A 9,416-nucleotide genomic window follows, 5' to 3' on the forward strand; every position below is an offset into this window, starting at 1 on the left:
GCAGTGAGGTCTCCCCTCAGTCTCCCCTTGTCTAAGCTGAACAAACCAAGTGATCTCAGCTGCTTCTCATATGTCTTGCCCTCTAGACCCTTCACTTCTTCATGGCCTTCCTTTGGACACTCTCTAATAGTTATGTCCTTATACTGCAGTGCCCCATACTGCACACAGTACAGAGCAGAGCAAGAAAATCCCTTCCCATGACCATCTAGCAATATTGTGCTTGATGCACCCACGGTATGGTCAGACCTTTTGGCTGCCAGGAACACTGTTGGCTCATGTTCATGTCTGTTTATAAGTGTTAAAATTGTTTTAATAGAATGGACGAGCAAGCATTTTAAATCTTGGTAACAAATTAAGAAAAATCTATTTTTTTTTTTTTTATTTCTTAAATACTCATCTGAAAAGATTATTAGGGTGCTTAGTCCATATTACTTTCCAATTGCATTCACATCACAAAATTGTTCTTACTTGAAATCCTTATGGTACTTAGTAATTTTTGTGTGTTAAATGTATTTTTCCCTCAAAAAAAAAATCCTTTAGAATTAAGAAGAGGAAATTTATATCTAAATGAGTTATTTTTACGCAGTTTTGCTTTTAAAGGGTCTGCTTATAACTTTTGGCAAATATTTGTACAAACTAGCTGCAGAAAACAAAAAAGTTATTTAATATTTTATTTTAATGTAACACTATATTTGAATGATTATTTGGATGACTTTCCTATGCTACCCCATGTAGCACATCCATGCATGTCATTACAATCAGTCTTGAGAAAAATTTGGTGTGCCACAAGAAAAACTTTAAAAAAAAAAAAAAAAAAAAAAGGTAAAAAAAAGTTGAAACAAGCAATCTGGTCACTGTTTATCTACACACAGGCACACATGCCTCACAGTCCTACTGACATACATTTATCTTTTCCCTACTGACTCCTTTCCTTTCTGGTTCTTCATTTTGGTTATTGTTGTTTTCATTATATTTTTTCTATTTTTATCCTACATTTACTAAGTGATTTATAACCAAAATCATGATCCCTGGCCTAAACTATTTGCATGCTGATTAGACTAATGAGCCACAGGATACTGATGTACTTCAGTGATTTCTACAATAAAACCCAAAATGATTCATTGTATAACAATTCCTTCAGGTCATTAGATTACTGTGGCAGGTGCTGTTTTATCTTCAAATTCCAACAAAAAAATAGTTTCCTGCAATATGAGATTGTGATGATGGGAAAATTATAATGCTTGGAATATTTCTGCAACATATGTCAGCTACTTTATTTCCATGGGTTGGACAAGAAAGTGAAGAACCCATAGAAGAATGTACTGGTTTTGAGAAAAGAGGAAAAAATGTTTTGGAAGAATTTGATATAGAGTTGATGTTATGTACATTCTAAATACAGTGTTAGCCTAACATAATTCTGGAAGTTAATAATATCATTGTTAATGGAGTCAAACTCAAAATATTGGTGATAGAAGGAAAAGAAGAAAAGCTTTCACCAGATTTCTGTTTCCTAATATTTCTGTGCATAGAGATCTATGTACTCCACACATCTATATTCTCATGTAGAATACATAGTGGAATAGATCTATTAATGGAAAAGGCAATAGATATTTGCCCACATCATGTGTTTAAAACTTAGAAGATAGATATAACAGAAAGGAAAATATACTTTCCAGGCTGACCTCCTGTGCCCATCACCATGGTATCTCAATATGTTCACAAGAACATTAATTGCTGTGCCTGTTCTTTCTCACATACGGTTCTTTTTAACTCTCCCTTCTTTTCCTGTGCAAGTTTTAGGAGATGGAACTGGATTACTTTCTAAATATTATTATAGAGTGGCTGGTGATATTTGGTTTGTTCAACTTGAAGAGGAGACTGAGTGGCAACCTCATCATGATTTACAACCTCCTCATGAGAGGGAGCAGAGGGGCCAGCACTGATCTCTTTGCTCTGGATCCAAGCAACAGGACCGAGGGAACAGCATGGAGCTGTGACAGGGGAGGGTCAGGCTGGGTGTTAGGAAAAGATTCTTCACCAAGAGTGTGTTGGGCACTGGAACGGGCTCCCCAGGGAAGTGGTCGCAATACCGAGCCTGTCAGAGTTCAAGGAGCGTTTGAACAACAGTCTCAGATGTATGGCTTGATTCAAAGAATGGTATTGTGTGGAGCAAGGAGCTGGACTTGAAGATCTTTGTGGGTCCCTTCCAAATAAGGATATTATGGGGTCCTATAATTTTATAATATGCAATGCAGTTTTCTTAATGAGTCACATAAAGAAAAGACAGATTTCATTTTGACTGTGGGGTAGCTTAGTTCTTGTGAGGTTGTGTCTCATAGTCTTTCAGAGATTTACAAGGAAACATGAAATTGGACAAAATATGGACCTTCAGGATCTGAGCATGATTGCCATTGGGGAAACTAAAATCTGTTTATGGAAACCAGATTTTGCAGTGTTGGCTCTGTTATATCCATAATGTTACAGCAGCATTAGAGTATGCTCAGTTCTGACAAGAAACTGGGAAGACCAGTAACGCTTCCTTAACCCAGTGTTAGCCACATGGGTCTCTCTCTGAAGTGTAGCAAGCTGGAGTACATGTGCTTCCAGTGTCCCAGATGGTTCCTGTACAATCCCTGTAACTTTTAGACTTCTATTTCCTTCCTGCTTTTCATTCCAAAATGCCACTAACTATGAATAACTTAATTTGCCTGCCAGAGTTCTCTATCACTTTCTCCAGCCTTAAGAGAGTAACTTTCTAACACTGCGTTTCAATGTCTTCTGGCAGAATATGTTCCATCTGCTTTTTAGATGTGTGAGTGTGGGAGGGGCAGAGGAGGCTGGGATAGCGAGGGTGGTGTCAAGGAAAGACGCCAAGACATACTGCTCTCACTGAGATGATCTACTGCTTCCTTTCTGTTTCCACACAGCTTGATACACTGCTTGTGCTTCCCTTAGGTGTGGCTGCTCTTCCTCACATTTCCCCAAGGTAAGGATAAAAAAGAAAAGAGAAGAAGAAAGTGAATTCCTCTATAGATAACTTTCAGAATCTATAGGCATCAGAACACTTTGTGAAATACAGCTTTTATACAGTTATTCTGTGCTTTTCTTTGAACCTTGCAATGTAACTAACATGAAAAGTGTTTGAAGTAAGAGCACTGATCTGAGTGGGCAGAGAGAGCTGGACAAGGACATGGATACCCAGAAGGAAATGGAGCTGGACACCATCCCTATCAAGGTAGATAACTTGTAACATCATTCTGTGAACAGGGAGTACAAGGAGTCTTCTGGTTATCACAAAAGGAAAATAACATAAGCAGCAACAGTTTTCCAAGATACAAAGAGGAATAACATAAGTTTATCTGCCATGCGGATTTTAATGATTCACCTTTTCAATGAAGATACACATACTACAAGAAGTTTTTCTCCATTTGGACTGGAAGTCATAAAGCTGATATATCTTCCCTTAATTCTAGTCATGTCTTTGGAGTGATTTTCTGGAATGTTATGTAACTAATGGGAAGTTGTAAGAGACATCCTGAAGTAGCCTCTAGGACCGCATTGTAATAGTTATGTAAGAAGAAGCACTTACTTAGATTAGCTTGTGAAGTTCAAGAAACATGACAGCAGGCATTATGCTTAGCATGGAACATATTAATAGTGGATTAAATAATATACTACCCTGTTGTGAAACACCATTCAGGCAGTGTGGCTGTACCTAATGTGGTACACCCCATCACTTTCAACCACGAGTACTAAGCTAGGCTGTGCATGGCCTTTATGTAAACAAGGACCACTCAGAAATCCCACCCACACTTGCCACAAGACAAGGAGCTGAACTTGTTCTGTGGAGCACTATTAGATCATGGAAACTGAATGAAAAAAAGCTTTGTGCAGCTCTGATGTTGACGCACAGCAAGGAAAAATGGTCAGTTTCCTTTGAAATCTTATGCATTTATTCCTTCTGAGTTCTATTAAACTCAGTAAGATTTCATCCAAGTTTTATAGTTTCTCAGTGGATAGCTGTTATTAAACATAGTAGTGTTTTATCCAGACTATGTATTTTCTTTAGTAGATAATAGCTTTAGCCTATCTGTACGACTGACAGGGAATTGGATAAGAATCTCCAGTTCTTGGAAGATGTAATGTAAAATTATCTCACTGAGATGTTCATGGAATAAAAGCCTGATTTTTTTTTTCTTTTTTTTTTTTTTTTCTTTCTAAGATCGTTAAAGCTGAATTAGAAGTTTTACCATTACAAAGTAGTGAATTTATTTGCTGATATCTATTTGTTAATGTTATACAGTGGATATTTTAAAGCTTTTCTTACTCTGTAGTCTTAACTGTGTTTGACTGTTGAAAATCTACATACAGCTGACTAATTAATTTGTACTTTGTCAAAGTTAGGAAACACTTTGAATAGCAATTCAGAAGAACTTCATGCACTGCTTAAGTTAGATTGTTGCTCCATGTACCTTGCAGTGTGTACAAGACAAAGGCAGAATCTACAGCTTTGTTCTATTTTGCATTAAATTGTAGGGTTCTTTTTTTTTTTTTTTTTTTTTTTTTTTTTTTTTTTGAGCATACGCCACCAAGCATGCTAATGAACCAGTCAAAGAATCAGCTGTACTAACAGTTAATGAGAATTCAAAGAGATTTATTTAGCCTAGCATCATCATTTCAGTGAAGATTCAAAGAAGATTAATTTGATTTATGTCAAAATGGAGGAATCTTTATATAATCTGCAGTCAAACTTTCATGAATATATTTATGCAGACTCAGAGATTCTTCAAATTCATGTGTAAAAGGCTATAGAAGAAGAAGACAATATTTATTTATATGCAAATTATTCTTTTTGTGTAGAAAATCTATTTCAGATTTCAGATGTGTTTATATCTCTCCTCTTTGCAATGATTGAGAACTCACAGGATAAAATTTGGAGCTGCTGAAATAATTAACTTTTATGTTTGATTTTAATGGGCTACAGAATTCATCTACAAAAGCTGATGGGTAGACCACTGAGAAAAACTGTACAACATAATACTTAAGGACAGTCTACCATACCTCAGATCAGCTTTTCTTTCTGGGATACATGTCACATACACAGAGTACACACAAGTGTAGCAAAAACATTTAATCTGCTCTCGTTTGGAGAAGCTGCATGACTCGTATCTTTCTCATACCCAAGTAAAAAACTCACTCTAATAACACCATTACACTGCACCAAAACCTCATGTACAACTATAGGATATATGGAAAAGATAGATGATTCCAACATCAGCAGGATTTGTAAACATATTACTGTTCCTCAAATACCATATCATTACCATTTCCAGGAACTGTGCTTGGCATCCTGAAGTGGCTTTTCATATGCCATTTCCATTGTCCTTCATACTCTACTGCTTTCACACAATGACCCCATATCATGCATGATGATACTGTGAGTCACAGATGGCTTTAATACAAAAAACGTTGTGTTAAGCCATTTTCTTCAAGTACACATTGAAATCCAAATTATTCATGAGTTACTGTACTTTTGTTAGACAACTTGTGATACCTAAACTCCAAATTCATAAGATTATTCATGCATGGCCAGAAAAGAAAAAAAATGTAATATGAAGTGTCAAGTGGCCTGACCAGCTCTTACAATGTCCTTCTCCTTTTTATTTTAATATATATAAATTTTTATTTTATTTTATTTATTTTATTTTAATTTTATTTTAATTTGTTGTGTAGTAGGGGTTTTTGAGCAATGGGGAGAATTATGTCCAATGTACCTGAATGCAGTCCTTCGTCTGGCCTGGAGCTCTTTCCAAGGCTTTAGGTGTGTTTATTATTGGCAGTAGATGTTAATCCAAGACCATCCATGAGAAGCAAAACTGCTTTACTAGATCCAAGTGGCTACTGGTAACTGATGTTAACATTCATAATAACCAAAATTTTCAACTGATATGTACTTTGTTGAATAATGTGAGGGAAGTGATAGATCTAGATTTGTTTTGCACCAAAATGGACTTTTCTCACTGACTTCACAGCACAGATACTTTCTCTTTTCACTTCAATATTATTTCATGGTCAATAAGAACATTCTTAAAAATATTTTCTCTCTGAAATGACTCTCAGGCTTTCTGACTATAAATAATATTCTCTGTCAGACATCATGTTCAGCACATATTAATAACATCATGCTTTAGTGATAGGGACTTAATGTGATGCATTGTCCAACCTACTATATAGATCATGCACATAACTATTTAAACATTCAGAATGAAATTTTAGCTTTGGCATTGCCTTGAAAAAGTGAGGTAGGGAAAATGATCCCTCTTAAACCTGTGGTAATTTAAAATAGTCATATGTATATGCTTACTATGTTATCAGAATAAAGATGTGCAGAGTGACGCAGCATTTTTGGCCACAGAACTGTAAAAGAACAGTGAGCACATGAAAAGTATGCAAAGTTGATCTAGTGCAGATTCTGTGGTCATCAAGAGACATTCTGCAACACATCAGTGGCAGCAAAGTCTGCTGAGCTACAGCCACTTCAAATTTCCATAAGAAATTTCTGGAAAAAAAAAAAAAAAAAAAAAGAGATATTTTTAACAGAATAATACATATTTCTTCCTAAACTGAAAATGAAACTGAAAAGCAATGGTAGAAAATTCAGTAACTCCAGCAGGATGGGTGAAGTCTGGTTTCCCATGGATCTGTGTTCTCTGATCATCATACCCTACTCACCAGCATTTGGCCCAGAAGGCCAACGGCGTCCTGGCCTGCCTCAGAAGTAGTGTGGCTAGCAGGACGAGGAAGTGATTGTCCCCTTGTATGTGGCACTGGTGAGACCGCACCTTGAATATTGTGTTTGGTTTCGGGCTTATTACTGCAAGAAGGATATTGAGTTGCTTGAGTGTGTGCAGAGTACAGCAACAAAGCTGGTAAACGGACTAGAAACCGAGATTTATGAGGAGTGACTGAGGCAACTGGGGCTGCTTAGCCTGGAGAATAGGCTGAGGGGAGACCACATCTCTGACTATAGCTACCGGAAAGGAGGTTGCAGTGAGGAGGGTGTCAGTCTCTTTTCTCAGCTGACAAGACATAGGATGTGAGGATACAGTTCCAAGTTGCATCAGGTGAGGATTAGATTGGCTATTGGGAAGACTTTCTTCATGGTGTGTTTGTGAGTGTGATCAAGCATTAGAACAGGCTGCTTAGGGAAGTGGTGGAGTCCTTGACCCTGGGGGTACTTAGATGTGTAGAAATGGCACTAAGGGATATGGTTTAGGGATGGGACTTGGTAGGTCAGGTTGATGGCTGGACTTGATAATCTTGAAAACTTTTTCTGACATAGATAATTTTAGGCTTCTATGATTCTATTATATTTCTCCACATGTGCAAGCCTCTGATAACTCTCCTCGTTCCCTGTCCCAGGGTTCCTGATTGAGTGTTTTGGAACTGCTGATCCTTGGGGGCTACTGGCAGTCCACAGAAATCCAGATGTTTGTCAATAAAGAAAAAAAAAACCCAAAGACTCTTACATGCAAACAGTCATAGAAAGCTGGGAAAACAGAAGTAGTTAATTAAAATTTAGAGCTGATCCTAGTTTCATCTTGATGATAAATGAAAAATGATCTTTAGCAGTCCTGCACAAGATATTTTCTGAAATGGCTAGGCAAAACTTGAATTAAAACTAGCTGAGAAATGATATCCTAGCCATAACAGTTTCTTGACATGTTGTTTATCTGTCATATTAGGCAAGAGCACTGCTTGCTGTGGTGGGTTTAGACCTACCTACAAACTAGCTGACTATCTAGTGAAGAAGAGCTGATAAGTGTTTCAGCAGGGAAAGTTTATTGCCTGTGGCTGAGCCCATGCTTCTCCCTCACTGGTACAAGGCTGAGTCCCTCTCTCTTCTCTAGACATCAGTTTTTAGAAAACTTACAGGAACATGACATTTTTCAGATATTTTCTTTTTGTCATCTTGCAACTGGCTAACTAATTAGGCAATTATTATCTGGTACTGATAGATGAATTCAAAGACATTATTTACTAAAAAAAAAAAAAAAAAAAAATCCCAGTTAAAAATGGAATTGTAACAAAGTTCCAGGTGCCAATTTCAGCATGACCTTAATTAAAGGCTCACTGGTGTGTAGCATATACATGCTAAGCAATCAGATCCTTTTAATGTGAAGAAAAGAAGTCTACATTTAATTTCAATGAAACAGGAAAAATTAAAATCTGCACAAAGTTAATGTTGAGTTGCTCTAAACATTGACTGTTACTGCAAAATGCAGGTTCTGTGTTCAGTCAGTTGTGTTATGATAAATCTGTTACATAAAGTCAGGTCATGTGAATGTGATGCCATTAAATGTGATAGGTTATAAAATCAGTTCTGAACAAAAATCCATTACAGTTTCCCATTCTTGCCTTGACAAGGAATATAATCTTTGTGGTGGTCTTCATTATCTTTGATCTGAACATATGGTAATATTATTTTCCCTGTTAAAATAATGAATGTACCCTTCCTTGATCCAGATTGTAATTCTAAACAGCAGTCATCTATATTCTGTTATAATGTGTATATATTACAGATATAGAAAAAATAATTTTAGGCTATACAGCCTGCAGTCTGTAGGATGGTAGCAGTATGAGGCTCAGCACAAGCTAACCACTTATATACTTTTCTTTTTCAGCTTTTAATCTGTCATCGAACCCAACATTTTCCATATCACTTGTACCTGAATTAGCTAGTATAAAGCTAAAGCAAGGTATTTCCTGTCACATGTAATGCAAGAGCATTGTAATCAGTAAAACATAGGATGGAAAACCCCCAGAGTTTGTGCCCTGTCTTTCTGGAGATAGTTAAATATGGGAACAAATATCTTGACAAATCAGACAGTACTACAACTGTTTAACAAAAGGAATTCCCCTTTTTTTTTTTTTTCTGTTGTCTCAGTACTGTGTGAAAGAAGTGGCAGGTTTCCCTCTTATATACCATCTATGCTTCCAAATCTGAGATCCATGTCCTATGAGACAAGAAACAAATATTACATAACTGAGATCATATCCTCCCTGGAGTGACTTAACAGAATCACATCAGTTTCCAGAAGCCTGGAAATAAAAAGATTTAAATAAAACATTTCTTTCTTTTTGTAGAAGAAGGAGAGAAAAAATAATCATTGCATAAAAACAAACAAAGCAAGCAAACAAACAAACAAACAAAACAAAACACAGGACCATATTAAAGACATTGGAAAATTTTGAGGTAACTTACCTTAGTGAAATAGCTTTCAAAGCATCAGATGTAGAATGTTTCTGGAGGTTTTTTTTGTTTGTTTGTTTGTTTTTTTTTTTTTTTTTGGAAAACAGGTGACCACCCCCTCCCCTGCAAAAAAAATAAAAATAAAAAAAAGTAATAATAAACA

The 9,416-nt window shown here is 36.4% G+C and overlaps 1 long non-coding RNA gene across 1 annotated transcript; it reads left to right on the forward strand.

The window, feature by feature from the left end:
• Positions 1–2,179: 2,179 nt before the first annotated feature.
• LOC118156870 lies at positions 2,180–9,215 on the forward strand. The gene is made up of 2 exons (XR_004746471.1): positions 2,180–2,986; positions 7,423–9,215. It is a non-coding gene; the product is annotated as an uncharacterized LOC118156870 (long non-coding RNA).
• Positions 9,216–9,416: the final 201 nt, after the last annotated feature.

The sequence above is a fragment of the Oxyura jamaicensis genome, assembly GCF_011077185.1.
Source record: "Oxyura jamaicensis isolate SHBP4307 breed ruddy duck chromosome 1 unlocalized genomic scaffold, BPBGC_Ojam_1.0 oxy1_random_OJ93598, whole genome shotgun sequence".
NCBI classification, from domain to species: Eukaryota; Metazoa; Chordata; class Aves; order Anseriformes; family Anatidae; genus Oxyura; species Oxyura jamaicensis.